The following is a 22915-nucleotide window of genomic DNA, read 5'->3' as shown; positions in this document are numbered from 1 at the left end:
TTGGTTATTATGATCGCCGCCAACTTGTTTGTTTTTAGACTCATTTCTTCTAATGCTTGCTTGTTTCATTCAGTGTTTTTAATGTTGTTTTTTGGGCTTTCTTGTTGTTGTTGCTTTATTACAAACGATCCACTTGGCTTTCACAAGATTGTGATCCTGTATCAGAAGTGACTGTTGCGGTCAAGTAAGTCTGCACCCCTGAGGACCGTAACAGGGTGAGTAGAGCAGGGCAGAAACAAGTTTCTCAGAAATCGAGGTGCTTTTTGCCACAAGCGCAGACTTCCGGATGCTCCCTGCATTCAAAGCCACGTGAAGAGCGTCGCTCGAGGGCAGGCGGCGGTGCGCCAGCTGCGTGAGCGTGGCTCGTTGGTCTAGGGGTATGATTCTCGCTTTGGGTGCGAGAGGTCCCGAGTTCAAATCCCGGACGAGCCCGTGTTCAGGCTTGGTCCTGAAGCTTTTCTGCCTGCTAAGGGGCCCACGAGCAGTCAGCAAATTTTGGAGAAATTGGGCAGACGTCTGTCCGGAGCCAGGCCGGTTAGCTCAGTTGGTTAGAGCGTGGTGCTAATAACGCCAAGGTCGCGGGTTCGATCCCCGTACGGGCCAACGTCTTTTGTTCTCTGTTAGCTCGTCTCTGCTCTTCTCTCAAAGCGACGGGTGGTGTCACATAAACCCCTGCAGACCAAACCCTAGGGGGATGTGGCCGAAATAGCTCAGTTGGGAGAGCGTTAGACTGAAGATCTAAAGGTCCCTGGTTCAATCCCGGGTTTCGGCAGATGCAGCTTTCTTTTGTCTTTTGGTCGAGGGTGGCCAGTGACCAAAACTCACTGGGATACAACCCCTCGCTCTGACTGGTTCCCCCTAGCCGCAACACTATCTACCTCCAGGTCAGCTGTCAAAGAGGCGCTCGTGGTTCCATGGTGTAACGGTTAGCACTCTGGACTTTGAATCCAGCGATCCGAGTTCAAATCTCGGTGGAACCTACGTGCCTTCTTGCGGCAGATAAAAACAAAAAAGGCTCAACTTTATTTTTGTTGCTGGTGAGCCGTAAGCGACTTCTTCTTTGCTTTCCTCTGAGCAGCGGCCTCTCTCGTCAAGGTTCCATGGTGTAATGATTAGCACTCTGGACTCTGAATCCAGCGATCCGAGTTCAAATCTCGGTGGGACCTGCTTTTGCCACGAATGTGCGCAGGGCCTGTTCTGAGAAATCCTTTTGACAGCAGTGGGCCCCATAGGCTCACGCAACTGCGAGGGTACGTTTCGCACCGCAAAAAGCGCAGTCTGTCTCCTTGGGGACGTGCTCGTAAAAGGTCAGGTGCCCTTTGGAGAATGCGGGCATCGATCCCGCTACCTCTCGCATGCTAAGTGAGCGCTCTACCATTTGAGCTAATTCCCCTGGCCGCAGAAGTCAGAATCTTCTCCCTGTTAGGTCCATCACCATTATTGAATCCATTCAAAGGCCCACTTTCATTCCTTTGCCTTTGACCTTGTCTCGAGGTGTGTCATTTCTTCCATTGAAGTTAATTTTTTCTTTCTTTTGTTGTTGCTATTTGTCTTCTTTGCTATTGGTTATTATGATCGCCGCCAACTTGTTTGTTTTTAGACTCATTTCTTCTAATGCTTGCTTGTTTCATTCAGTGTTTTTAATGTTGTTTTTTGGGCTTTCTTGTTGTTGTTGTTGCTTTATTACAAACGATCCACTTGGCTTTCACAAGATTGTGATCCTGTATCAGAAGTGACTGTTGCGGTCAAGTAAGTCTGCAAACCTGAGGACCGTAACAGGGTGAGTAGAGCAGGGCAGAAACAAGTTTCTCAGAAATCGAGGTGCTTTTTGCCACAAGCGCAGACTTCCGGATGCTCCCTGCATTCAAAGCCACGTGAAGAGCGTCGCTCGAGGGCAGGCGGCGGTGCGCCAGCTGCGTGAGCGTGGCTCGTTGGTCTAGGGGTATGATTCTCGCTTTGGGTGCGAGAGGTCCCGGGTTCAAATCCCGGACGAGCCCGTGGTCAGGCTTGGTCCTGAAGCTTTTCTGCCTGCTAAGGGGCCCACGAGCAGTCTGCAAACTTTGGGGAAATTGGGCAGATGTCTGGCCGGAGCCAGGCCGGTTAGCTCAGTTGGTTAGAGCGTGGTGCTAATAGCGCCAAGGTCGCGGGTTCGATCCCGTACGGGCCAACGTCTTTTGTTCTCTGTTAGCTCGTCTCTGCTCTTCTCTCAAAGCGACGGGTGGTGTCACGTAAACCCCTGCAGACCAAACCCTAGGTGGATGTGGCCGAAATAGCTCAGTTGGGAGAGCGTTAGACTGAAGATCTAAAGGTCCCTGGTTCAATCCCGGGTTTCGGCAGATGCAGCTTTCTTTTGTCTTTTGGTCGAGGGTGGCCAGTGACCAAAACTCACTGGGATACAACCCCTCGCTCTGACTGGTTCCCCCTAGCCGCAACACTATCTACCTCCAGGTCAGCTGTCAAAGAGGCGCTCGTGGTTCCATGGTGTAACGGTTAGCACTCTGGACTTTGAATCCAGCGATCCGAGTTCAAATCTCGGTGGAACCTACGTGCCTTCTTGCGGCAGATAAAAACAAAAAAGGCTCAACTTTATTTTTGTTGCTGGTGAGCCGTAAGCGACTTCTTCTTTGCTTTCCTCTGAGCAGTGGCCTCTCTCGTCAAGGTTCCATGGTGTAATGGTTAGCACTCTGGACTCTGAATCCAGCGATCCGAGTTCAAATCTCGGTTGGACCTGCTTTTGCCACGAATGTGCGCAGGGCCCGTTCTGAGAAATTCTTTTGACAGCAGTGGGCCCCAAAGGCTCACGCAACTGCGAGGGTACGTTTCGCACCGCAAAAAGCGCAGTCTGTCTCCTTGGGGACGTGCGCGTAAAAGGGCAGGAGCCCTTTGGAGAATGCGGGCATCCATCCCGCTACCTCTCGCATGCTAAGCGAGCGCTCTACCATTTGAGCTAATTCCCCTGGAGATGCAGTTAATTTTTTCTTTCTTTTGTTGTTGCTGTTTGTCTTCTTTGCTTTTGGTTATTATGATCGCCGCCAACTTGTTTGTTTTTAGACTCATTTCTTCTAATGCTTGCTTGTTTCATTCAGTGTTTTTAATGTTGTTTTTTGGGCTTTCTTGTTGTTGTTGCTTTATTACAAACGATCCACTTGGCTTTCACAAGATTGTGATCCTGTATCAGAAGTGACTGTTGCGGTCAAGTAAGTCTGCACCCCTGAGGACCGTAACAGGGTGAGTAGAGCAGGGCAGAAACAAGTTTCTCAGAAATCGAGGTGCTTTTTGCCACAAGCGCAGACTTCCGGATGCTCCCTGCATTCAAAGCCACGTGAAGAGCGTCGCTCGAGGGCAGGCGGCGGTGCGCCAGCTGCGTGAGCGTGGCTCGTTGGTCTAGGGGTATGATTCTCGCTTTGGGTGCGAGAGGTCCCGGGTTCAAATCCCGGACGAGCCCGTGGTCAGGCTTGGTCCTGAAGCTTTTCTGCCTGCTAAGGGGCCCACGAGCAGTCAGCAAACTTTGGGGAAATTGGGCAGACGTCTGGCCGGAGCCAGGCCGGTTAGCTCAGTTGGTTAGAGCGTGGTGCTAATAACGCCAAGGTCGCGGGTTCGATCCCCGTACGGGCCAACGTCTTTTGTTCTCTGTTAGCTCGTCTCTGCTCTTCTCTCAAAGCGACGGGTGGTGTCACGTAAACCCCTGCAGACCAAACCCTAGGGGGATGTGGCCGAAATAGCTCAGTTGGGAGAGCGTTAGACTGAAGATCTAAAGGTCCCTGGTTCAATCCCGCGTTTCGGCAGATGCAGCTTTCTTTTGTCTTTTGGTCGAGGGTGGCCAGTGACCAAAACTCACTGGGATACAACCCCTCGCTCTGACTGGTTCCCCCTAGCCGCAACACTATCTACCTCCAGGTCAGCTGTCAAAGAGGCGCTCGTGGTTCCATGGTGTAACGGTTAGCACTCTGGACTTTGAATCCAGCGATCCGAGTTCAAATCTCGGTGGAACCTACGTGCCTTCTTGCGGCAGATAAAAACAAAAAAAGCTCAACTTCATTTTTGTTGCTGGTGAGCCGTAAGCGACTTCTTCTTTGTTTTCCTCTGAGCAGCGGCCTCTCTCGTCAAGGTTCCATGGTGTAATGGTTAGCACTCTGGACTCTGAATCCAGCGATCCGAGTTCAAATCTCGGTGGGACCTGCTTTTGCCACGAATGTGCGCAGGGCCCGTTCTGAGAAATTCTTTTGACAGCAGTGGGCCCCAAAGGCTCACGCAACTGCGAGGGTACGTTTCGCACCGCAAAAAGCGCAGTCTGTCTCCTTGGGGACGTGCGCGTAAAAGGGCAGGAGCCCTTTGGAGAATGCGGGCATCCATCCCGCTACCTCTCGCATGCTAAGCGAGCGCTCTACCATTTGAGCTAATTCCCCTGGAGATGCAGTTAATTTTTTCTTTCTTTTGTTGTTGCTATTTGTCTTCTTTGCTTTTGGTTATTATGATCGCCGCCAACTTGTTTGTTTTTAGACTCATTTCTTCTAATGCTTGCTTGTTTCATTCAGTGTTTTTAATGTTGTTTTTTGGGCTTTCTTGTTGTTGTTGCTTTATTACAAACGATCCACTTGGCTTTCACAAGATTGTGATCCTGTATCAGAAGTGACTGTTGCGGTCAAGTAAGTCTGCACCCCTGAGGACCGTAACAGGGTGAGTAGAGCAGGGCAGAAACAAGTTTCTCAGAAATCGAGGTGCTTTTTGCCACAAGCGCAGACTTCCGGATGCTCCCTGCATTCAAAGCCACGTGAAGAGCGTCGCTCGAGGGCAGGCGGCGGTGCGCCAGCTGCGTGAGTGTGGCTCGTTGGTCTAGGGGTATGATTCTCGCTTTTGTTGCGAGAGGTCCCGGGTTCAAATCCCGGACGAGCCCGTGGTCAGGCTTGGTCCTGAAGCTTTTCTGCCTGCTAAGGGGCCCACGAGCAGTCAGCAAATTTTGGGGAAATTGGGCAGACGTCTGGCCGGAGCCAGGCCGGTTAGCTCAGTTGGTTAGAGCGTGGTGCTAATAACGCCAAGGTCGCGGGTTCGATCCCCGTACGGGCCAACGTCTTTTGTTCTCTGTTAGCTCGTCTCTGCTCTTCTCTCAAAGCGACGGGTGGTGTCACGTAAACCCCTGCAGACCAAACCCTAGGGGGATGTGGCCGAAATAGCTCAGTTGGGAGAGCGTTAGACTGAAGATCTAAAGGTCCCTGGTTCAATCCCGGGTTTCGGCAGATGCAGCTTTCTTTTGTCTTTTGGTCGAGGGTGGCCAGTGACCAAAACTCACTGGGATACAACCCCTCGCTCTGACTGGTTCCCCCTAGCCGCAACACTATCTACCTCCAGGTCAGCTGTCAAAGAGGCGCTCGTGGTTCCATGGTGTAACGGTTAGCACTCTGGACTTTGAATCCAGCGATCCGAGTTCAAATCTCGGTGGAACCTACGTGCCTTCTTGCGGCAGATAAAAACAAAAAAGGCTCAACTTTATTTTTGTTGCTGGTGAGCCGTAAGCGACTTCTTCTTTGCTTTCCTCTGAGCAGCGGCCTCTCTCGTCAAGGTTCCATGGTGTAATGATTAGCACTCTGGACTCTGAATCCAGCGATCAGAGTTCAAATCTCGGTGGGACCTGCTTTTGCCACGAATGTGCGCAGGGCCCGTTCTGAGAAATCCTTTTGACAGCAGTGGGCCCCAAAGGCTCACGCAACTGCGAGGGTACGTTTCGCACCGCAAAAAGCGCAGTCTGTCTCCTTGGGGACGTGCTCGTAAAAGGTCAGGAGCCCTTTGGAGAATGCAGGCATCGATCCCGCTACCTCTCGCATGCTAAGCGAGCGCTCTACCATTTGAGCTAATTCCCCTGGCCGCAGAAGGCAGAATCTTCTCCCTGTTAGGTCCACCACCATTATTGAATCCATTCAAAGGCCCACTTTCATTCCTTTGCCTTTGACCTTGTCTCGAGGTGTGTCATTTCTTCCATTGCAGTTAATTTTTTCTTTCTTTTGTTGTTGCTATTTGTCTTCTTTGCTTTTGGTTATTATGATCGCCGCCAACTTGTTTGTTTTTAGACTCATTTCTTCTAATGCTTGCTTGTTTCATTCAGTGTTTTTAATGTTGTTTTTTGGGCTTTCTTGTTGTTGTTGCTTTATTACAAACGATCCACTTGGCTTTCACAAGATTGTGATCCTGTATCAGAAGTGACTGTTGCGGTCAAGTAAGTCTGCACCCCTGAGGACGGTAACAGGGTGAGTAGAGCAGGGCAGAAACACGTTTCTCAGAAATCGAGGTGCTTTTTGCCACAAGCGCAGACTTCCGGATGCTCCCTGCATTCAAAGCCACGTGAAGAGCGTCGCTCGAGGGCAGGCGGCGGTGCGCCAGCTGCGTGAGCGTGGCTCGTTGGTCTAGGGGTATGATTCTCGCTTTGGGTGCGAGAGGTCCCGGGTTCAAAATCCCGGACGAGCCCGTGGTCAGGCTTGGTCCTGAAGCTTTTCTGCCTGCTAAGGGGCCCACGAGCAGTCAGTAAATTTTGGGGAAATTGGGCAGACGTCTGGCCGGAGCCAGGCCGGTTAGCTCAGTTGGTTAGAGCGTGGTGCTAATAACGCCAAGGTCGCGGGTTCGATCCCCGTACGGGCCAACGTCTTTTGTTCTCTGTTAGCTCGTCTCTGCTCTTCTCTCAAAGCGACGGGTGGTGTCACGTAAACCCCTGCAGACCAAACCCTAGGGGGATGTGGCCGAAATAGCTCAGTTGGGAGAGCGTTAGACTGAAGATCTAAAGGTCCCTGGTTCAATCCCGGGTTTCGGCAGATGCAGCTTTCTTTTGTCTTTTGGTCGAGGGTGGCCAGTGACCAAAACTCACTGGGATACAACCCCTCGCTCTGACTGGTTCCCCCTAGCCGCAACACTATCTACCTCCAGGTCAGCTGTCAAAGAGGCGCTCGTGGTTCCATGGTGTAACGGTTAGCACTCTGGACTTTGAATCCAGCGATCCGAGTTCAAATCTTGGTGGAACCTACGTGCCTTCTTGCGGCAGATAAAAACAAAAAAGGCTCAACTTTATTTTTGTTGCTGGTGAGCCGTAAGCGACTTCTTCTTTGCTTTCCTCTGAGCAGCGGCCTCTCTCGTCAAGGTTCCATGGTGTAATGGTTAGCACTCTGGACTCTGAATCCAGCGATCCGAGTTCAAATCTCGGTGGGACCTGCTTTTGCCACGAATGTGCGCAGGGCCCGTTCTGAGAAATCCTTTTGACAGCAGTGGGACCCAAAGGCTCACGCAACTGCGAGGGTACGTTTCGCACCGCAAAAAGCGCAGTCTGTCTCCTTGGGGACGTGCGCGTAAAAGGGCAGGAGCCCTTTGGAGAATGCGGGCATCGATCCCGCTACCTCTCGCATGCTAAGCGAGCACTCTACCATTTGAGCTAATTCCCCTGGCCACAGCAGAATCTTCTCCCTGTTAGGTCCACCACCATTATTGAATCCATTCAAAGGCCCACTTTCATTCCTTTGCCTTTGACCTTGTCTCGAGGTGTGTCATTTCTTCCATTGCAGTTAATTTTTTCTTTCTTTTGTTGTTGCTATTTGTCTTCTTTGCTTTTGGTTATTATGATCGCCGCCAACTTGTTTGTTTTTAGACTCATTTCTTCTAATGCTTGCTTGTTTCATTCAGTGTTTTTAATGTTGTTTTTTGGGCTTTCTTGTTGTTGTTGCTTTATTACAAACGATCCACTTGGCTTTCACAAGATTGTGATCCTGTATCAGAAGTGACTGTTGCGGTCAAGTAAGTCTGCACCCCTGAGGACCGTAACAGGGTGAGTAGAGCAGGGCAGAAACAAGTTTCTCAGAAATCGAGGTGCTTTTTGCCACAAGCGCAGACTTCCGGATGCTCCCTGCATTCAAAGCCACGTGAAGAGCGTCGCTCGAGGGCAGGCGGCGGTGCGCCAGCTGCGTGAGCGTGGCTCGTTGGTCTAGGGGTATGATTCTCGCTTTGGGTGCGAGAGGTCCCGGGTTCAAATCCCGGACGAGCCCGTGGTCAGGCTTGGTCCTGAAGCTTTTCTGCCTGCTAAGGGGCCCACGAGCAGTCAGCAAATTTTGGGGAAATTGGGCAGACGTCTGTCCGGAGCCAGGCCGGTTAGCTCAGTTGGTTAGAGCGTGGTGCTAATAACGCCAAGGTCGCGGGTTCGATCCCCGTACGGGCCAACGTCTTTTGTTCTCTGTTAGCTCGTCTCTGCTCTTCTCTCAAAGCGACGGGTGGTGTCACGTAAACCCCTGCAGACCAAACCCTAGGGGGATGTGGCTGAAATAGCTCATTTGGGAGAGCGTTAGACTGAAGATCTAAAGGTCCCTGGTTCAATCCCGGGTTTCGGCAGATGCAGCTTTCTTTTGTCTTTTGGTCGAGGGTGGCCAGTGACCAAAACTCACTGGGATACAACCCCTCGCTCTGACTGGTTCCCCCTAGCCGCAACACTATCTACCTCCAGGTCAGCTGTCAAAGAGGCGCTCGTGGTTCCATGGTGTAACGGTTAGCACTCTGGACTTTGAATCCAGCGATCCGAGTTCAAATCTCGGTGGAACCTACGTGCCTTCTTGCGGCAGATAAAAACAAAAAAGGCTCAACTTTATTTTTGTTGCTGGTGAGCCGTAAGCGACTTCTTCTTTGCTTTCCTCTGAGCAGCGGCCTCTCTCGTCAAGGTTCCATGGTGTAATGATTAGCACTCTGGACTCTGAATCCAGCGATCCGAGTTCAAATCTCGGTGGGACCTGCTTTTGCCACGAATGTGCGCAGGGCCTGTTCTGAGAAATCCTTTTGACAGCAGTGGGCCCCATAGGCTCACGCAACTGCGAGGGTACGTTTCGCACCGCAAAAAGCGCAGTCTGTCTCCTTGGGGACGTGCTCGTAAAAGGTCAGGTGCCCTTTGGAGAATGCGGGCATCGATCCCGCTACCTCTCGCATGCTAAGTGAGCGCTCTACCATTTGAGCTAATTCCCCTGGCCGCAGAAGTCAGAATCTTCTCCCTGTTAGGTCCATCACCATTATTGAATCCATTCAAAGGCCCACTTTCATTCCTTTGCCTTTGACCTTGTCTCGAGGTGTGTCATTTCTTCCATTGAAGTTAATTTTTTCTTTCTTTTGTTGTTGCTATTTGTCTTCTTTGCTATTGGTTATTATGATCGCCGCCAACTTGTTTGTTTTTAGACTCATTTCTTCTAATGCTTGCTTGTTTCATTCAGTGTTTTTAATGTTGTTTTTTGGGCTTTCTTGTTGTTGTTGTTGCTTTATTACAAACGATCCACTTGGCTTTCACAAGATTGTGATCCTGTATCAGAAGTGACTGTTGCGGTCAAGTAAGTCTGCAAACCTGAGGACCGTAACAGGGTGAGTAGAGCAGGGCAGAAACAAGTTTCTCAGAAATCGAGGTGCTTTTTGCCACAAGCGCAGACTTCCGGATGCTCCCTGCATTCAAAGCCACGTGAAGAGCGTCGCTCGAGGGCAGGCGGCGGTGCGCCAGCTGCGTGAGCGTGGCTCGTTGGTCTAGGGGTATGATTCTCGCTTTGGGTGCGAGAGGTCCCGGGTTCAAATCCCGGACGAGCCCGTGGTCAGGCTTGGTCCTGAAGCTTTTCTGCCTGCTAAGGGGCCCACGAGCAGTCTGCAAACTTTGGGGAAATTGGGCAGATGTCTGGCCGGAGCCAGGCCGGTTAGCTCAGTTGGTTAGAGCGTGGTGCTAATAGCGCCAAGGTCGCGGGTTCGATCCCGTACGGGCCAACGTCTTTTGTTCTCTGTTAGCTCGTCTCTGCTCTTCTCTCAAAGCGACGGGTGGTGTCACGTAAACCCCTGCAGACCAAACCCTAGGTGGATGTGGCCGAAATAGCTCAGTTGGGAGAGCGTTAGACTGAAGATCTAAAGGTCCCTGGTTCAATCCCGGGTTTCGGCAGATGCAGCTTTCTTTTGTCTTTTGGTCGAGGGTGGCCAGTGACCAAAACTCACTGGGATACAACCCCTCGCTCTGACTGGTTCCCCCTAGCCGCAACACTATCTACCTCCAGGTCAGCTGTCAAAGAGGCGCTCGTGGTTCCATGGTGTAACGGTTAGCACTCTGGACTTTGAATCCAGCGATCCGAGTTCAAATCTCGGTGGAACCTACGTGCCTTCTTGCGGCAGATAAAAACAAAAAAGGCTCAACTTTATTTTTGTTGCTGGTGAGCCGTAAGCGACTTCTTCTTTGCTTTCCTCTGAGCAGTGGCCTCTCTCGTCAAGGTTCCATGGTGTAATGGTTAGCACTCTGGACTCTGAATCCAGCGATCCGAGTTCAAATCTCGGTTGGACCTGCTTTTGCCACGAATGTGCGCAGGGCCCGTTCTGAGAAATTCTTTTGACAGCAGTGGGCCCCAAAGGCTCACGCAACTGCGAGGGTACGTTTCGCACCGCAAAAAGCGCAGTCTGTCTCCTTGGGGACGTGCGCGTAAAAGGGCAGGAGCCCTTTGGAGAATGCGGGCATCCATCCCGCTACCTCTCGCATGCTAAGCGAGCGCTCTACCATTTGAGCTAATTCCCCTGGAGATGCAGTTAATTTTTTCTTTCTTTTGTTGTTGCTGTTTGTCTTCTTTGCTTTTGGTTATTATGATCGCCGCCAACTTGTTTGTTTTTAGACTCATTTCTTCTAATGCTTGCTTGTTTCATTCAGTGTTTTTAATGTTGTTTTTTGGGCTTTCTTGTTGTTGTTGCTTTATTACAAACGATCCACTTGGCTTTCACAAGATTGTGATCCTGTATCAGAAGTGACTGTTGCGGTCAAGTAAGTCTGCACCCCTGAGGACCGTAACAGGGTGAGTAGAGCAGGGCAGAAACAAGTTTCTCAGAAATCGAGGTGCTTTTTGCCACAAGCGCAGACTTCCGGATGCTCCCTGCATTCAAAGCCACGTGAAGAGCGTCGCTCGAGGGCAGGCGGCGGTGCGCCAGCTGCGTGAGCGCGGCTCGTTGGTCTAGGGGTATGATTCTCGCTTTGGGTGCGAGAGGTCCCGGGTTCAAATCCCGGACGAGCCCGTGGTCAGGCTTGGTCCTGAAGCTTTTCTGCCTGCTAAGGGGCCCACGAGCAGTCAGCAAACTTTGGGGAAATTGGGCAGACGTCTGGCCGGAGCCAGGCCGGTTAGCTCAGTTGGTTAGAGCGTGGTGCTAATAACGCCAAGGTCGCGGGTTCGATCCCCGTACGGGCCAACGTCTTTTGTTCTCTGTTAGCTCGTCTCTGCTCTTCTCTCAAAGCGACGGGTGGTGTCACGTAAACCCCTGCAGACCAAACCCTAGGGGGATGTGGCCGAAATAGCTCAGTTGGGAGAGCGTTAGACTGAAGATCTAAAGGTCCCTGGTTCAATCCCGCGTTTCGGCAGATGCAGCTTTCTTTTGTCTTTTGGTCGAGGGTGGCCAGTGACCAAAACTCACTGGGATACAACCCCTCGCTCTGACTGGTTCCCCCTAGCCGCAACACTATCTACCTCCAGGTCAGCTGTCAAAGAGGCGCTCGTGGTTCCATGGTGTAACGGTTAGCACTCTGGACTTTGAATCCAGCGATCCGAGTTCAAATCTCGGTGGAACCTACGTGCCTTCTTGCGGCAGATAAAAACAAAAAAAGCTCAACTTCATTTTTGTTGCTGGTGAGCCGTAAGCGACTTCTTCTTTGTTTTCCTCTGAGCAGCGGCCTCTCTCGTCAAGGTTCCATGGTGTAATGGTTAGCACTCTGGACTCTGAATCCAGCGATCCGAGTTCAAATCTCGGTGGGACCTGCTTTTGCCACGAATGTGCGCAGGGCCCGTTCTGAGAAATTCTTTTGACAGCAGTGGGCCCCAAAGGCTCACGCAACTGCGAGGGTACGTTTCGCACCGCAAAAAGCGCAGTCTGTCTCCTTGGGGACGTGCGCGTAAAAGGGCAGGAGCCCTTTGGAGAATGCGGGCATCCATCCCGCTACCTCTCGCATGCTAAGCGAGCGCTCTACCATTTGAGCTAATTCCCCTGGAGATGCAGTTAATTTTTTCTTTCTTTTGTTGTTGCTATTTGTCTTCTTTGCTTTTGGTTATTATGATCGCCGCCAACTTGTTTGTTTTTAGACTCATTTCTTCTAATGCTTGCTTGTTTCATTCAGTGTTTTTAATGTTGTTTTTTGGGCTTTCTTGTTGTTGTTGCTTTATTACAAACGATCCACTTGGCTTTCACAAGATTGTGATCCTGTATCAGAAGTGACTGTTGCGGTCAAGTAAGTCTGCACCCCTGAGGACCGTAACAGGGTGAGTAGAGCAGGGCAGAAACAAGTTTCTCAGAAATCGAGGTGCTTTTTGCCACAAGCGCAGACTTCCGGATGCTCCCTGCATTCAAAGCCACGTGAAGAGCGTCGCTCGAGGGCAGGCGGCGGTGCGCCAGCTGCGTGAGCGTGGCTCGTTGGTCTAGGGGTATGATTCTCGCTTTGGGTGCGAGAGGTCCCGAGTTCAAATCCCGGACGAGCCCGTGTTCAGGCTTGGTCCTGAAGCTTTTCTGCCTGCTAAGGGGCCCACGAGCAGTCAGCAAATTTTGGAGAAATTGGGCAGACGTCTGTCCGGAGCCAGGCCGGTTAGCTCAGTTGGTTAGAGCGTGGTGCTAATAACGCCAAGGTCGCGGGTTCGATCCCCGTACGGGCCAACGTCTTTTGTTCTCTGTTAGCTCGTCTCTGCTCTTCTCTCAAAGCGACGGGTGGTGTCACGTAAACCCCTGCAGACCAAACCCTAGGGGGATGTGGCCGAAATAGCTCAGTTGGGAGAGCGTTAGACTGAAGATCTAAAGGTCCCTGGTTCAATCCCGGGTTTCGGCAGATGCAGCTTTCTTTTGTCTTTTGGTCGAGGGTGGCCAGTGACCAAAACTCACTGGGATACAACCCCTCGCTCTGACTGGTTCCCCCTAGCCGCAACACTATCTACCTCCAGGTCAGCTGTCAAAGAGGCGCTCGTGGTTCCATGGTGTAACGGTTAGCACTCTGGACTTTGAATCCAGCGATCCGAGTTCAAATCTCGGTGGAACCTACGTGCCTTCTTGCGGCAGATAAAAACAAAAAAGGCTCAACTTTATTTTTGTTGCTGGTGAGCCGTAAGCGACTTCTTCTTTGCTTTCCTCTGAGCAGCGGCCTCTCTCGTCAAGGTTCCATGGTGTAATGGTTAGCACTCTGGACTCTGAATCCAGCGATCCGAGTTCAAATCTCGGTGGGACCTGCTTTTGCCACGAATGTGCGCAGGGCCCGTTCTGAGAAATCCTTTTGACAGCAGTGGGACCCAAAGGCTCACGCAACTGCGAGGGTACGTTTCGCACCGCAAAAAGCGCAGTCTGTCTCCTTGGGGACGTGCGCGTAAAAGGGCAGGAGCCCTTTGGAGAATGCGGGCATCGATCCCGCTACCTCTCGCATGCTAAGCGAGCACTCTACCATTTGAGCTAATTCCCCTGGCCACAGCAGAATCTTCTCCCTGTTAGGTCCACCACCATTATTGAATCCATTCAAAGGCCCACTTTCATTCCTTTGCCTTTGACCTTGTCTCGAGGTGTGTCATTTCTTCCATTGCAGTTAATTTTTTCTTTCTTTTGTTGTTGCTATTTGTCTTCTTTGCTTTTGGTTATTATGATCGCCGCCAACTTGTTTGTTTTTAGACTCATTTCTTCTAATGCTTGCTTGTTTCATTCAGTGTTTTTAATGTTGTTTTTTGGGCTTTCTTGTTGTTGTTGCTTTATTACAAACGATCCACTTGGCTTTCACAAGATTGTGATCCTGTATCAGAAGTGACTGTTGCGGTCAAGTAAGTCTGCACCCCTGAGGACCGTAACAGGGTGAGTAGAGCAGGGCAGAAACAAGTTTCTCAGAAATCGAGGTGCTTTTTGCCACAAGCGCAGACTTCCGGATGCTCCCTGCATTCAAAGCCACGTGAAGAGCGTCGCTCGAGGGCAGGCGGCGGTGCGCCAGCTGCGTGAGCGTGGCTCGTTGGTCTAGGGGTATGATTCTCGCTTTGGGTGCGAGAGGTCCCGAGTTCAAATCCCGGACGAGCCGGTGTTCAGGCTTGGTCCTGAAGCTTTTCTGCCTGCTAAGGGGCCCACGAGCAGTCAGCAAATTTTGGAGAAATTGGGCAGACGTCTGTCCGGAGCCAGGCCGGTTAGCTCAGTTGGTTAGAGCGTGGTGCTAATAACGCCAAGGTCGCGGGTTCGATCCCCGTACGGGCCAACGTCTTTTGTTCTCTGTTAGCTCGTCTCTGCTCTTCTCTCAAAGCGACGGGTGGTGTCACGTAAACCCCTGCAGACCAAACCCTAGGGGGATGTGGCCGAAATAGCTCAGTTGGGAGAGCGTTAGACTGAAGATCTAAAGGTCCCTGGTTCAATCCCGGGTTTCGGCAGATGCAGCTTTCTTTTGTCTTTTGGTCGAGGGTGGCCAGTGACCAAAACTCACTGGGATACAACCCCTCGCTCTGACTGGTTCCCCCTAGCCGCAACACTATCTACCTCCAGGTCAGCTGTCAAAGAGGCGCTCGTGGTTCCATGGTGTAACGGTTAGCACTCTGGACTTTGAATCCAGCGATCCGAGTTCAAATCTCGGTGGAACCTACGTGCCTTCTTGCGGCAGATAAAAACAAAAAAGGCTCAACTTTATTTTTGTTGCTGGTGAGCCGTAAGCGACTTCTTCTTTGCTTTCCTCTGAGCAGCGGCCTCTCTCGTCAAGGTTCCATGGTGTAATGATTAGCACTCTGGACTCTGAATCCAGCGATCAGAGTTCAAATCTCGGTGGGACCTGCTTTTGCCACGAATGTGCGCAGGGCCCGTTCTGAGAAATCCTTTTGACAGCAGTGGGCCCCAAAGGCTCACGCAACTGCGAGGGTACGTTTCGCACCGCAAAAAGCGCAGTCTGTCTCCTTGGGGACGTGCTCGTAAAAGGTCAGGAGCCCTTTGGAGAATGCGGGCATCGATCCCGCTACCTCTCGCATGCTAAGCGAGCGCTCTACCATTTGAGCTAATTCCCCTGGCCGCAGAAGGCAGAATCTTCTCCCTGTTAGGTCCACCACCATTATTGAATCCATTCAAAGGCCCACTTTCATTCCTTTGCCTTTGACCTTGTCTCGAGGTGTGTCATTTCTTCCATTGCAGTTAATTTTTTCTTTCTTTTGTTGTTGCTATTTGTCTTCTTTGCTTTTGGTTATTATGATCGCCGCCAACTTGTTTGTTTTTAGACTCATTTCTTCTAATGCTTGCTTGTTTCATTCAGTGTTTTTAATGTTGTTTTTTGGGCTTTCTTGTTGTTGTTGCTTTATTACAAACGATCCACTTGGCTTTCACAAGATTGTGATCCTGTATCAGAAGTGACTGTTGCGGTCAAGTAAGTCTGCACCCCTGAGGACGGTAACAGGGTGAGTAGAGCAGGGCAGAAACACGTTTCTCAGAAATCGAGGTGCTTTTTGCCACAAGCGCAGACTTCCGGATGCTCCCTGCATTCAAAGCCACGTGAAGAGCGTCGCTCGAGGGCAGGCGGCGGTGCGCCAGCTGCGTGAGCGTGGCTCGTTGGTCTAGGGGTATGATTCTCGCTTTGGGTGCGAGAGGTCCCGGGTTCAAAATCCCGGACGAGCCCGTGGTCAGGCTTGGTCCTGAAGCTTTTCTGCCTGCTAAGGGGCCCACGAGCAGTCAGTAAATTTTGGGGAAATTGGGCAGACGTCTGGCCGGAGCCAGGCCGGTTAGCTCAGTTGGTTAGAGCGTGGTGCTAATAACGCCAAGGTCGCGGGTTCGATCCCCGTACGGGCCAACGTCTTTTGTTCTCTGTTAGCTCGTCTCTGCTCTTCTCTCAAAGCGACGGGTGGTGTCACGTAAACCCCTGCAGACCAAACCCTAGGAGGATGTGGCCGAAATAGCTCAGTTGGGAGAGCGTTAGACTGAAGATCTAAAGGTCCCTGGTTCAATCCCGGGTTTCGGCAGATGCAGCTTTCTTTTGTCTTTTGGTCGAGGGTGGCCAGTGACCAAAACTCACTGGGATACAACCCCTCGCTCTGACTGGTTCCCCCTAGCCGCAACACTATCTACCTCCAGGTCAGCTGTCAAAGAGGCGCTCGTGGTTCCATGGTGTAACGGTTAGCACTCTGGACTTTGAATCCAGCGATCCGAGTTCAAATCTCGGTGGAACCTACGTGCCTTCTTGCGGCAGATAAAAACAAAAAAGGCTCAACTTTATTTTTGTTGCTGGTGAGCCGTAAGCGACTTCTTCTTTGCTTTCCTCTGAGCAGCGGCCTCTCTCGTCAAGGTTCCATGGTGTAATGATTAGCACTCTGGACTCTGAATCCAGCGATCCGAGTTCAAATCTCGGTGGGACCTGCTTTTGCCACGAATGTGCGCAGGGCCCGTTCTGAGAAATCCTTTTGACAGCAGTGGGCCCCAAAGGCTCACGCAACTGCGAGGGTACGTTTCGCACCGCAAAAAGCGCAGTCTGTCTCCTTGGGGACGTGCTCGTAAAAGGTCAGGAGCCCTTTGGAGAATGCGGGCATCGATCCCGCTACCTCTCGCATGCTAAGCGAGCGCTCTACCATTTGAGCTAATTCCCCTGGCCGCAGAAGGCAGAATCTTCTCCCTGTTAGGTCCACCACCATTATTGAATCCATTCAAAGGCCCACTTTCATTCCTTTGCCTTTGACCTTGTCTCGAGGTGTGTCATTTCTTCCATTGCAGTTAATTTTTTCTTTCTTTTGTTGTTGCTATTTGTCTTCTTTGCTTTTGGTTATTATGATCGCCGCCAACTTGTTTGTTTTTAGACTCATTTCTTCTAATGCTTGCTTGTTTCATTCAGTGTTTTTAATGTTGTTTTTTGGGCTTTCTTGTTGTTGTTGCTTTATTACAAACGATCCACTTGGCTTTCACAAGATTGTGATCCTGTATCAGAAGTGACTGTTGCGGTCAAGTAAGTCTGCACCCCTGAGGACCGTAACAGGGTGAGTAGAGCAGGGCAGAAACAAGTTTCTCAGAAATCGAGGTGCTTTTTGCCACAAGCGCAGACTTCCGGATGCTCCCTGCATTCAAAGCCACGTGAAGAGCGTCGCTCGAGGGCAGGCGGCGGTGCGCCAGCTGCGTGAGCGTGGCTCGTTGGTCTAGGGGTATGATTCTCGCTTTGGGTGCGAGAGGTCCCGGGTTCAAATCCCGGACGAGCCCGTGGTCAGGCTTGGTCCTGAAGCTTTTCTGCCTGCTAAGGGGCCCACGAGCAGTCAGCAAATTTTGGGGAAATTGGGCAGACGTCTGGCCGGAGCCAGGCCGGTTAGCTCAGTTGGTTAGAGCGTGGTGCTAATAACGCCAAGGTCGCGGGTTCGATCCCCGTACGGGCCAACGTCTTTTGTTCTCTGTTAGCTCGTCTCTGCTCTTCTCTCAAAGCGACGGGTGGTGTCACGTAAACCCCTGCAGACCAAACCCTAGGGGGATGTGGCCGAAATAGCTCAGTTGGGAGAGCGTTAGACTGAAGATCTAAAGGTCCCTGGTTCAATCCCGGGTTTCGGCAGATGCAGCTTTCTTTTGTCTTTTGGTCGAGGGTGGCCAGTGACCAAAACTCACTGGGATACAACCCCTCGCTCTGACTGGTTCCCCCTAGCCGCAACACTATCTACCTCCAGGTCAGCTGTCAAAGAGGCGCTCGTGGTTCCATGGTGTAACGGTTAGCACTCTGGACTTTGAATCCAGCGATCCGAGTTCAAATCTCGGTGGAACCTACGTGCCTTCTTGCGGCAGATAAAAACAAAAAAGGCTCAACTTTATTTTTGTTGCTGGTGAGCCGTAAGCGACTTCTTCTTTGCTTTCCTCTGAGCAGCGGCCTCTCTCGTCAAGGTTCCATGGTGTAATGGTTAGCACTCTGGACTCTGAATCCAGCGATCCGAGTTCAAATCTCGGTGGGACCTGCTTTTGCCACGAATGTGCGCAGGGCCCGTTCTGAGAAATCCTTTTGACAGCAGTGGGACCCAAAGGCTCACGCAACTGCGAGGGTACGTTTCGCACCGCAAAAAGCGCAGTCTGTCTCCTTGGGGACGTGCGCGTAAAAGGGCAGGAGCCCTTTGGAGAATGCGGGCATCGATCCCGCTACCTCTCGCTTGCGCCTACTGCATCCCACCGATTGAGCCAAAGTAAGCCCAAAGTAAGCCCACATGAGCCAATCGCGTTTCTTTCCTGGGCTTACTTTTGACCAATCACGTTTCTCTCCTGGGCTTACTTTTGACCAATCACGTTTCTCTCCTGGGCTTACTTTTGACCAATCACGTTTCTCTCCTGGGCTTACTTTTGACCAATCGCGTTTCTCTCTGGGGCTTACTTTTGATCAATCGCGTTTCTCTCCCGTGGCTCACTTTTGACCAATCGCGTTACTCTCCCGTGGCTCACTTTTGACCAATCGCTGCGACCGTTTATTATTGTCATCGATCTTTGCAATAGGTAAGGCTAAGGTGTACTTCATTTTTAAATATAATTTAATATCGTTATTTGTTCATAAATAGTGTGTATTTTTGGAAAATAGAACGTGCCAATGCATGTATAGCACACGTTTTCTGAAGTATTTGCGAACCTGTAACTTTTTAAATGATAAATACAGAACAAAACATGTCGCTACTGATCAGATAGGTTAAAATCATCGACAGTCCTAATTAGCCTACATTACTATGTGTGTATTGTGTGCGAAGAAAAGAATACTAATATTAAAATATTTATTTACTTATATATGTAGAGAGACAGAGAGCTGGGTAACTTACTTACTGTAACTGTAATGACTGTAAGTTAATTCGTTACTAATTCCAAGTTACAAGACAAATTGTAGTTAGTTATTTAAACCATTAACAGTTACATTACACATTTTAGGTAATATAAGTTAGTCAGACTACTTTTACGTTACTTTTAGATTACTTTTGACCTAACTTGTTTATCACATTGATTTAAACAGGGTAATCTTGAAAAAAAGAATAAGAAAATAGATTGTATTTGTTGTTATTAACAACACTAAGTGCATTTAACACATGTTTGTGAAATAACTGCAGGGAGTTAAATAAAAAACTACTAATTAATTAAACCATAAAAATAATAAATTAAAGTAAATCATTTTAAAATCAATTAAAAATGCACAAAAATGATATATATTCTTTTTGTTTACCTGCATGTCTTGTGACCATAACCTCATCAGAGGACCAATGAACATGAAAATGTGATAATTATTAAAATATTCAATTTAAGTATGTTAATTAAATATATTAGTTAAAATGTGTGCATGATAATGTGTTTGAAAGACAAAAGCCTTTGTTGAAGGTGGTTAAAAATATCTACAGTGTGATCTTTCAAATAAAAATGAATGTGTTTATCAGTAGTTGATGCAATGTTGAAACACTTTATGCAAACCTGAAATGATTTTTGTAAATCAGTGGTCAAATGCTGTATCTCCACCTGACTAGTGACTGGTCTTTGTGTGAGTGTCCACAAAACTGGAAGACTTTTTTTTATGAATATAAGCAGTAGGCTGTTTTAGAAAAGAAATTTAAAAGATCAAAAAGAGGAATTAGGAAGTATATATCAGTTAGGAATAATTTAATGTCATTGTGTAAATAAAATAAAATAAAATCATATAATGCATAAAAAAAGTAACTTTAGTCTGATTCGGAATATTTTAAAATATATATATTTTTTAATCTAAATACAGGTACTTAATTTTTGGATTCTGATTATGTAATTCAGATGAAATAACATGTAATCAGTTACTACCCAGCTCTGCTTATATATATTACTTATATTTGGTAATAATACTAGTGACCTCCTCCGAGCCTAGAATTATTACTAGAAGGAAATTTCAGACTTCATATTTGACTTTACATATGTTTGTACATATATCAGATTCCTGTCCATGTTTATTACCACAGTAATATGGTTTACATGTAGCTTGTTAAATTATCATTACACACTTAACATACAGGTATCTTTCAGTTTGCTAGAGGTAATAGTCTCTTTCTGATCTTCATTACAGAAAATGTACGCTTACCCCTTTTTTCGCCGCCAATCGGCAACATCGTGCCGGCTCCTCATGGCGCCATCGGAGGAGGCGAAGCGCCTTGAAAATATGGAGTCGGGAAGGGCCAAACCCAAGGAGCAGGTGCTGGCAGAGTCCCGTTCTTTTGTCAGCACAAACGGTGGAGACCCCAGTGACCAGTTTTTAGTACTGGCTCACTGCAAACTTCAGTTTGGGAAGTACCAGGGCCAGAGATTTAGATGGCTCCTGGAAAACTCTCTGGGGTACGCAGTGTATTTGGTGCTCAGCATTTCCAAGGAGACAGCGCAGACAACCCCCCTGTCCGAAAATAAACAGCTCTTCCTACAGTACACTTCTCATATCAGAGAGATGGCTGAAGAAGTGGAGAAGTATGAGAGGAAGCAGGAAATGCAAGCAGAAGCCCGAGCATCTGGAGACCAGGGCTGCTTGATGGTGGAGTTTGGTGACTTCCAGGGCCGGTCCATGAAGGAAGTTTATGAGGACCAAAGCAAGGAGGCCCAAGCCCTCATCAGGTACCTGGTTAAGGCCGATGCCAGGCCAAACACCAACATGGCCATTTTCAAGACATATGTCCTGAAAAGGCAGGCTTCTGCTGTGGGCACCAGTGTACGTCCTGCACGTCCACCTGCAACCTCCAGTGCCTCTGTACCTCCAGCCGCAGCCTCCAGTACCTCTGCACCTCCACCTGCAGCCATCCGAACTGGTGTACAGCGGACCGCCACTGTGAAAGCGCTGTTGGCGCATGGCAAACATTTGTCTCCTTCACAGCTGGCGAAAAAACTCGTGTCACCAGTTAAACACTGTGAGTAGGAGTGTGAATATTACGTTTTCCCTACAGAAATTGTACACGTATTCATTTATTGTTATGGCAAACCTGTCCACTTGCTGTTTCCAGATCCATTAGTGCAGTCTACTTTACCTTCTCCAGCAGCAGAAACTTTGGCCCGAAGACAGCTTTTCGCTACAGGTAAGTAAGCACCACCTTACATACACTTGTCTCTGTGTATTGGTCACAGTAATAGTTGTAACATTTGTGCTCCAGGCACTTCCGTTTCCACTGCTGAAGATGATGATGAGGAGCTGGTATTTGCTGCATCACAATGTGAAGCACAGCTGAATACAGGTGTGGCATATGACACAAATACAAATGTTATAAGAATGTTTTGTGAAAACACAATGGGAAGCATTAAAAATAAAAATCAAATTTTTTTAATATTTTTGTTTACAATACAGAATTATGTCACATCATGCCTCAAGTGGGATTTCTTCAAAAGGTTAAGGATGTCCAAAGGTGTCAGTGTATTTATTTGCGTTTCTAAACTTATCCGTTGTTAAACAATCACTAGATAACTTTCTCACACTGCTTGCTATTCTCACTCACTCACTCACTCTTTAGCTCCCCCTGAGCAGACAGGATGGTGGAGAGTCATTGTTCTTATGATGAGAAGAACAGTTTTTCCTTATTGTATATGTGTGCATGCTTCATGTCTGTGCGCATCATTACTGAATTCATCACACCTCATTTTCCTTACTTAATCACAACAGATTCTCATTCTCAAAGAACTGTACTAATTCCATTTTTCTTACATCAATAAAGTGTACGCTGTGTTCTTTGCTTCTTAACACTAGTACCATTTTCTTCACTGTTATGCCTTAATATATTCAAAACGATTATTAACACTCCTCCAAAATTACTGCTTCGCAGGCTGTTTGTGGGCTGCATTTATGGCGTAGTTCTATCAAATCCAACCTTATACCATCCTTATATTGTTTTTGTTACTGTTTACTCAGAGGCCTGTGCCGGTCCGTCTCCATTGGCGGAAACAGCAAAAACACCAGATCCTCCACATCATCAGCCACCAGCTGAGCTCCCAGGCCACTGGAAAGATCATCTTCCACCTTTCCAGCATGAGTGGATCCGGAACACACTATTTAAGGCCAACCCACGAACCGGCAAGCCAGAACTAGTGTCCCAGCTGAAGCTTTGGTGGTATCCTCCTCAGCCCCCTTTAATTAACAGTCAGCCACCCGCCTCACCAGACCTCTTCTTCTGTCGGCCCCTTTTCTTGTGGATGCCGCTGAAGATGTGGTTATTTCCTCTTGTCTGTGTTCGCCCAGACTGTGGTAGGCACAGGCTAACAGCAGCAGGACTTTACCGCACCGTGCGCAAGGTTTTGGACATCGACGGGTGGTATGACCTTGCCACTGAGTATCTGGAGTGCAAAGGCTGCAAAAAGAAGTATCCTGCCTGGTCCGAGGACATCTTAGGGCAGCTGGATATGGGCCACCGCAGTCAGTTTCCAGCTTTGCTGACATACAGGTAATTCATGACAATCATTCATTATTAGGCACTTTTATCTGTGTTTTTTTTCTACAACCAAAGCATTTTCATGATTATATTGTTGTTTCCTTAGATACTCATGTGACAACCGGGTGCTGAGGATGATGAGGGAGAGGACACTGGGCAACAGTGTGACTCAGCTGTACAAGAAGCTGACGGAACAGCACAGTGAGGCATGGACACAGCGTGTTCTGCAGTACCTGACTGCCTGCGAACCGTTCACAAGGTCCTCCCTTGTGCAGCCTCCTGTATTTGCTGAGCCTCCCCTTTTACCTGCCCTGCCTAAGCCTAAGTGGCTCTTAGCCGTGTACGCCAGGGATGTTCTGTGGCGACTGCATGAGGTCAAAGCCAAAATAACATCTGTCCGCGGCTCTGTTCTCAAGATGGACTCCACTAAAAAGGTATCACAGTCCTGTTTATATCCAGAAATTTGCCAGATATGGATATATGTGCATACACAATGAATACAGTTTTGTCACCCTTTTATTTTTCCCAATAGGTCACAAAGAAACTTGCAGGTGCTGCTTCAGGTACAGCTGCCTGGTGTACAAATGTGGGGA

The 22915-nt window shown here is 49.1% G+C and overlaps 64 non-coding genes across 64 annotated transcripts; 60 read left to right on the top strand and 4 right to left on the bottom strand.

The window, feature by feature from the left end:
• The first annotated feature begins 360 nt into the window (after positions 1-360).
• On the top strand, positions 361-432 carry trnap-ugg (transfer RNA proline (anticodon UGG)). The gene has a single exon. It is a non-coding gene; the product is annotated as a tRNA-Pro (tRNA).
• Positions 433-529: 97 nt separating this feature from the next.
• On the top strand, positions 530-603 carry trnai-aau (transfer RNA isoleucine (anticodon AAU)). The gene has a single exon. It is a non-coding gene; the product is annotated as a tRNA-Ile (tRNA).
• Positions 604-699: 96 nt separating this feature from the next.
• Positions 700-772, top strand: trnaf-gaa (transfer RNA phenylalanine (anticodon GAA)). Its single transcript has one exon. It is a non-coding gene; the product is annotated as a tRNA-Phe (tRNA).
• Positions 773-908: 136 nt separating this feature from the next.
• On the top strand, positions 909-980 carry trnaq-uug (transfer RNA glutamine (anticodon UUG)). Its single transcript has one exon. It is a non-coding gene; the product is annotated as a tRNA-Gln (tRNA).
• Positions 981-1094: 114 nt separating this feature from the next.
• trnaq-cug (transfer RNA glutamine (anticodon CUG)) lies at positions 1095-1166 on the top strand. Its single transcript has one exon. It is a non-coding gene; the product is annotated as a tRNA-Gln (tRNA).
• A 759-nt stretch (positions 1167-1925) lies between these two features.
• Positions 1926-1997, top strand: trnap-ugg (transfer RNA proline (anticodon UGG)). The gene has a single exon. It is a non-coding gene; the product is annotated as a tRNA-Pro (tRNA).
• Positions 1998-2094: 97 nt separating this feature from the next.
• Positions 2095-2167, top strand: trnai-aau (transfer RNA isoleucine (anticodon AAU)). The gene has a single exon. It is a non-coding gene; the product is annotated as a tRNA-Ile (tRNA).
• Positions 2168-2263: 96 nt separating this feature from the next.
• On the top strand, positions 2264-2336 carry trnaf-gaa (transfer RNA phenylalanine (anticodon GAA)). Its single transcript has one exon. It is a non-coding gene; the product is annotated as a tRNA-Phe (tRNA).
• A 136-nt stretch (positions 2337-2472) lies between these two features.
• trnaq-uug (transfer RNA glutamine (anticodon UUG)) lies at positions 2473-2544 on the top strand. Its single transcript has one exon. It is a non-coding gene; the product is annotated as a tRNA-Gln (tRNA).
• Positions 2545-2658: 114 nt separating this feature from the next.
• On the top strand, positions 2659-2730 carry trnaq-cug (transfer RNA glutamine (anticodon CUG)). The gene has a single exon. It is a non-coding gene; the product is annotated as a tRNA-Gln (tRNA).
• A 643-nt stretch (positions 2731-3373) lies between these two features.
• Positions 3374-3445, top strand: trnap-ugg (transfer RNA proline (anticodon UGG)). Its single transcript has one exon. It is a non-coding gene; the product is annotated as a tRNA-Pro (tRNA).
• A 97-nt stretch (positions 3446-3542) lies between these two features.
• Positions 3543-3616, top strand: trnai-aau (transfer RNA isoleucine (anticodon AAU)). Its single transcript has one exon. It is a non-coding gene; the product is annotated as a tRNA-Ile (tRNA).
• Positions 3617-3712: 96 nt separating this feature from the next.
• trnaf-gaa (transfer RNA phenylalanine (anticodon GAA)) lies at positions 3713-3785 on the top strand. The gene has a single exon. It is a non-coding gene; the product is annotated as a tRNA-Phe (tRNA).
• Positions 3786-3921: 136 nt separating this feature from the next.
• trnaq-uug (transfer RNA glutamine (anticodon UUG)) lies at positions 3922-3993 on the top strand. The gene has a single exon. It is a non-coding gene; the product is annotated as a tRNA-Gln (tRNA).
• Positions 3994-4107: 114 nt separating this feature from the next.
• Positions 4108-4179, top strand: trnaq-cug (transfer RNA glutamine (anticodon CUG)). The gene has a single exon. It is a non-coding gene; the product is annotated as a tRNA-Gln (tRNA).
• Positions 4180-4822: 643 nt separating this feature from the next.
• trnaq-uug (transfer RNA glutamine (anticodon UUG)) lies at positions 4823-4894 on the top strand. Its single transcript has one exon. It is a non-coding gene; the product is annotated as a tRNA-Gln (tRNA).
• Positions 4895-4991: 97 nt separating this feature from the next.
• On the top strand, positions 4992-5065 carry trnai-aau (transfer RNA isoleucine (anticodon AAU)). The gene has a single exon. It is a non-coding gene; the product is annotated as a tRNA-Ile (tRNA).
• A 96-nt stretch (positions 5066-5161) lies between these two features.
• Positions 5162-5234, top strand: trnaf-gaa (transfer RNA phenylalanine (anticodon GAA)). The gene has a single exon. It is a non-coding gene; the product is annotated as a tRNA-Phe (tRNA).
• A 136-nt stretch (positions 5235-5370) lies between these two features.
• Positions 5371-5442, top strand: trnaq-uug (transfer RNA glutamine (anticodon UUG)). Its single transcript has one exon. It is a non-coding gene; the product is annotated as a tRNA-Gln (tRNA).
• A 114-nt stretch (positions 5443-5556) lies between these two features.
• trnaq-cug (transfer RNA glutamine (anticodon CUG)) lies at positions 5557-5628 on the top strand. Its single transcript has one exon. It is a non-coding gene; the product is annotated as a tRNA-Gln (tRNA).
• Positions 5629-6384: 756 nt separating this feature from the next.
• trnap-ugg (transfer RNA proline (anticodon UGG)) lies at positions 6385-6457 on the top strand. Its single transcript has one exon. It is a non-coding gene; the product is annotated as a tRNA-Pro (tRNA).
• Positions 6458-6554: 97 nt separating this feature from the next.
• Positions 6555-6628, top strand: trnai-aau (transfer RNA isoleucine (anticodon AAU)). Its single transcript has one exon. It is a non-coding gene; the product is annotated as a tRNA-Ile (tRNA).
• Positions 6629-6724: 96 nt separating this feature from the next.
• Positions 6725-6797, top strand: trnaf-gaa (transfer RNA phenylalanine (anticodon GAA)). Its single transcript has one exon. It is a non-coding gene; the product is annotated as a tRNA-Phe (tRNA).
• A 136-nt stretch (positions 6798-6933) lies between these two features.
• On the top strand, positions 6934-7005 carry trnaq-uug (transfer RNA glutamine (anticodon UUG)). Its single transcript has one exon. It is a non-coding gene; the product is annotated as a tRNA-Gln (tRNA).
• Positions 7006-7119: 114 nt separating this feature from the next.
• Positions 7120-7191, top strand: trnaq-cug (transfer RNA glutamine (anticodon CUG)). Its single transcript has one exon. It is a non-coding gene; the product is annotated as a tRNA-Gln (tRNA).
• A 154-nt stretch (positions 7192-7345) lies between these two features.
• trnaa-agc (transfer RNA alanine (anticodon AGC)) lies at positions 7346-7418 on the bottom strand. The gene has a single exon. It is a non-coding gene; the product is annotated as a tRNA-Ala (tRNA).
• A 525-nt stretch (positions 7419-7943) lies between these two features.
• Positions 7944-8015, top strand: trnap-ugg (transfer RNA proline (anticodon UGG)). The gene has a single exon. It is a non-coding gene; the product is annotated as a tRNA-Pro (tRNA).
• Positions 8016-8112: 97 nt separating this feature from the next.
• trnai-aau (transfer RNA isoleucine (anticodon AAU)) lies at positions 8113-8186 on the top strand. Its single transcript has one exon. It is a non-coding gene; the product is annotated as a tRNA-Ile (tRNA).
• A 96-nt stretch (positions 8187-8282) lies between these two features.
• Positions 8283-8355, top strand: trnaf-gaa (transfer RNA phenylalanine (anticodon GAA)). The gene has a single exon. It is a non-coding gene; the product is annotated as a tRNA-Phe (tRNA).
• Positions 8356-8491: 136 nt separating this feature from the next.
• Positions 8492-8563, top strand: trnaq-uug (transfer RNA glutamine (anticodon UUG)). The gene has a single exon. It is a non-coding gene; the product is annotated as a tRNA-Gln (tRNA).
• A 114-nt stretch (positions 8564-8677) lies between these two features.
• trnaq-cug (transfer RNA glutamine (anticodon CUG)) lies at positions 8678-8749 on the top strand. The gene has a single exon. It is a non-coding gene; the product is annotated as a tRNA-Gln (tRNA).
• Positions 8750-9508: 759 nt separating this feature from the next.
• Positions 9509-9580, top strand: trnap-ugg (transfer RNA proline (anticodon UGG)). Its single transcript has one exon. It is a non-coding gene; the product is annotated as a tRNA-Pro (tRNA).
• Positions 9581-9677: 97 nt separating this feature from the next.
• Positions 9678-9750, top strand: trnai-aau (transfer RNA isoleucine (anticodon AAU)). The gene has a single exon. It is a non-coding gene; the product is annotated as a tRNA-Ile (tRNA).
• A 96-nt stretch (positions 9751-9846) lies between these two features.
• On the top strand, positions 9847-9919 carry trnaf-gaa (transfer RNA phenylalanine (anticodon GAA)). The gene has a single exon. It is a non-coding gene; the product is annotated as a tRNA-Phe (tRNA).
• Positions 9920-10055: 136 nt separating this feature from the next.
• On the top strand, positions 10056-10127 carry trnaq-uug (transfer RNA glutamine (anticodon UUG)). The gene has a single exon. It is a non-coding gene; the product is annotated as a tRNA-Gln (tRNA).
• Positions 10128-10241: 114 nt separating this feature from the next.
• trnaq-cug (transfer RNA glutamine (anticodon CUG)) lies at positions 10242-10313 on the top strand. The gene has a single exon. It is a non-coding gene; the product is annotated as a tRNA-Gln (tRNA).
• Positions 10314-10956: 643 nt separating this feature from the next.
• trnap-ugg (transfer RNA proline (anticodon UGG)) lies at positions 10957-11028 on the top strand. The gene has a single exon. It is a non-coding gene; the product is annotated as a tRNA-Pro (tRNA).
• A 97-nt stretch (positions 11029-11125) lies between these two features.
• On the top strand, positions 11126-11199 carry trnai-aau (transfer RNA isoleucine (anticodon AAU)). Its single transcript has one exon. It is a non-coding gene; the product is annotated as a tRNA-Ile (tRNA).
• A 96-nt stretch (positions 11200-11295) lies between these two features.
• trnaf-gaa (transfer RNA phenylalanine (anticodon GAA)) lies at positions 11296-11368 on the top strand. The gene has a single exon. It is a non-coding gene; the product is annotated as a tRNA-Phe (tRNA).
• Positions 11369-11504: 136 nt separating this feature from the next.
• trnaq-uug (transfer RNA glutamine (anticodon UUG)) lies at positions 11505-11576 on the top strand. Its single transcript has one exon. It is a non-coding gene; the product is annotated as a tRNA-Gln (tRNA).
• Positions 11577-11690: 114 nt separating this feature from the next.
• Positions 11691-11762, top strand: trnaq-cug (transfer RNA glutamine (anticodon CUG)). Its single transcript has one exon. It is a non-coding gene; the product is annotated as a tRNA-Gln (tRNA).
• A 643-nt stretch (positions 11763-12405) lies between these two features.
• trnap-ugg (transfer RNA proline (anticodon UGG)) lies at positions 12406-12477 on the top strand. Its single transcript has one exon. It is a non-coding gene; the product is annotated as a tRNA-Pro (tRNA).
• A 97-nt stretch (positions 12478-12574) lies between these two features.
• trnai-aau (transfer RNA isoleucine (anticodon AAU)) lies at positions 12575-12648 on the top strand. Its single transcript has one exon. It is a non-coding gene; the product is annotated as a tRNA-Ile (tRNA).
• A 96-nt stretch (positions 12649-12744) lies between these two features.
• trnaf-gaa (transfer RNA phenylalanine (anticodon GAA)) lies at positions 12745-12817 on the top strand. The gene has a single exon. It is a non-coding gene; the product is annotated as a tRNA-Phe (tRNA).
• A 136-nt stretch (positions 12818-12953) lies between these two features.
• On the top strand, positions 12954-13025 carry trnaq-uug (transfer RNA glutamine (anticodon UUG)). The gene has a single exon. It is a non-coding gene; the product is annotated as a tRNA-Gln (tRNA).
• A 114-nt stretch (positions 13026-13139) lies between these two features.
• On the top strand, positions 13140-13211 carry trnaq-cug (transfer RNA glutamine (anticodon CUG)). The gene has a single exon. It is a non-coding gene; the product is annotated as a tRNA-Gln (tRNA).
• A 154-nt stretch (positions 13212-13365) lies between these two features.
• On the bottom strand, positions 13366-13438 carry trnaa-agc (transfer RNA alanine (anticodon AGC)). Its single transcript has one exon. It is a non-coding gene; the product is annotated as a tRNA-Ala (tRNA).
• A 525-nt stretch (positions 13439-13963) lies between these two features.
• On the top strand, positions 13964-14035 carry trnap-ugg (transfer RNA proline (anticodon UGG)). Its single transcript has one exon. It is a non-coding gene; the product is annotated as a tRNA-Pro (tRNA).
• A 97-nt stretch (positions 14036-14132) lies between these two features.
• trnai-aau (transfer RNA isoleucine (anticodon AAU)) lies at positions 14133-14206 on the top strand. Its single transcript has one exon. It is a non-coding gene; the product is annotated as a tRNA-Ile (tRNA).
• Positions 14207-14302: 96 nt separating this feature from the next.
• trnaf-gaa (transfer RNA phenylalanine (anticodon GAA)) lies at positions 14303-14375 on the top strand. The gene has a single exon. It is a non-coding gene; the product is annotated as a tRNA-Phe (tRNA).
• A 136-nt stretch (positions 14376-14511) lies between these two features.
• On the top strand, positions 14512-14583 carry trnaq-uug (transfer RNA glutamine (anticodon UUG)). The gene has a single exon. It is a non-coding gene; the product is annotated as a tRNA-Gln (tRNA).
• Positions 14584-14697: 114 nt separating this feature from the next.
• On the top strand, positions 14698-14769 carry trnaq-cug (transfer RNA glutamine (anticodon CUG)). The gene has a single exon. It is a non-coding gene; the product is annotated as a tRNA-Gln (tRNA).
• A 154-nt stretch (positions 14770-14923) lies between these two features.
• Positions 14924-14996, bottom strand: trnaa-agc (transfer RNA alanine (anticodon AGC)). The gene has a single exon. It is a non-coding gene; the product is annotated as a tRNA-Ala (tRNA).
• Positions 14997-15525: 529 nt separating this feature from the next.
• On the top strand, positions 15526-15598 carry trnap-ugg (transfer RNA proline (anticodon UGG)). Its single transcript has one exon. It is a non-coding gene; the product is annotated as a tRNA-Pro (tRNA).
• A 97-nt stretch (positions 15599-15695) lies between these two features.
• Positions 15696-15769, top strand: trnai-aau (transfer RNA isoleucine (anticodon AAU)). The gene has a single exon. It is a non-coding gene; the product is annotated as a tRNA-Ile (tRNA).
• A 96-nt stretch (positions 15770-15865) lies between these two features.
• Positions 15866-15938, top strand: trnaf-gaa (transfer RNA phenylalanine (anticodon GAA)). Its single transcript has one exon. It is a non-coding gene; the product is annotated as a tRNA-Phe (tRNA).
• Positions 15939-16074: 136 nt separating this feature from the next.
• Positions 16075-16146, top strand: trnaq-uug (transfer RNA glutamine (anticodon UUG)). Its single transcript has one exon. It is a non-coding gene; the product is annotated as a tRNA-Gln (tRNA).
• Positions 16147-16260: 114 nt separating this feature from the next.
• Positions 16261-16332, top strand: trnaq-cug (transfer RNA glutamine (anticodon CUG)). Its single transcript has one exon. It is a non-coding gene; the product is annotated as a tRNA-Gln (tRNA).
• A 154-nt stretch (positions 16333-16486) lies between these two features.
• Positions 16487-16559, bottom strand: trnaa-agc (transfer RNA alanine (anticodon AGC)). Its single transcript has one exon. It is a non-coding gene; the product is annotated as a tRNA-Ala (tRNA).
• A 529-nt stretch (positions 16560-17088) lies between these two features.
• Positions 17089-17160, top strand: trnap-ugg (transfer RNA proline (anticodon UGG)). The gene has a single exon. It is a non-coding gene; the product is annotated as a tRNA-Pro (tRNA).
• Positions 17161-17257: 97 nt separating this feature from the next.
• Positions 17258-17331, top strand: trnai-aau (transfer RNA isoleucine (anticodon AAU)). Its single transcript has one exon. It is a non-coding gene; the product is annotated as a tRNA-Ile (tRNA).
• A 96-nt stretch (positions 17332-17427) lies between these two features.
• trnaf-gaa (transfer RNA phenylalanine (anticodon GAA)) lies at positions 17428-17500 on the top strand. Its single transcript has one exon. It is a non-coding gene; the product is annotated as a tRNA-Phe (tRNA).
• A 136-nt stretch (positions 17501-17636) lies between these two features.
• Positions 17637-17708, top strand: trnaq-uug (transfer RNA glutamine (anticodon UUG)). Its single transcript has one exon. It is a non-coding gene; the product is annotated as a tRNA-Gln (tRNA).
• Positions 17709-17822: 114 nt separating this feature from the next.
• On the top strand, positions 17823-17894 carry trnaq-cug (transfer RNA glutamine (anticodon CUG)). Its single transcript has one exon. It is a non-coding gene; the product is annotated as a tRNA-Gln (tRNA).
• The last annotated feature ends 5021 nt before the right edge of the window (positions 17895-22915 follow it).

Source organism: Garra rufa, chromosome 21 (genome assembly GCF_049309525.1).
Source record: "Garra rufa chromosome 21, GarRuf1.0, whole genome shotgun sequence".
NCBI lineage: Eukaryota > Metazoa > Chordata > Actinopteri > Cypriniformes > Cyprinidae > Garra > Garra rufa.
This window is presented reverse-complemented; position numbering and strand designations above follow the sequence as displayed.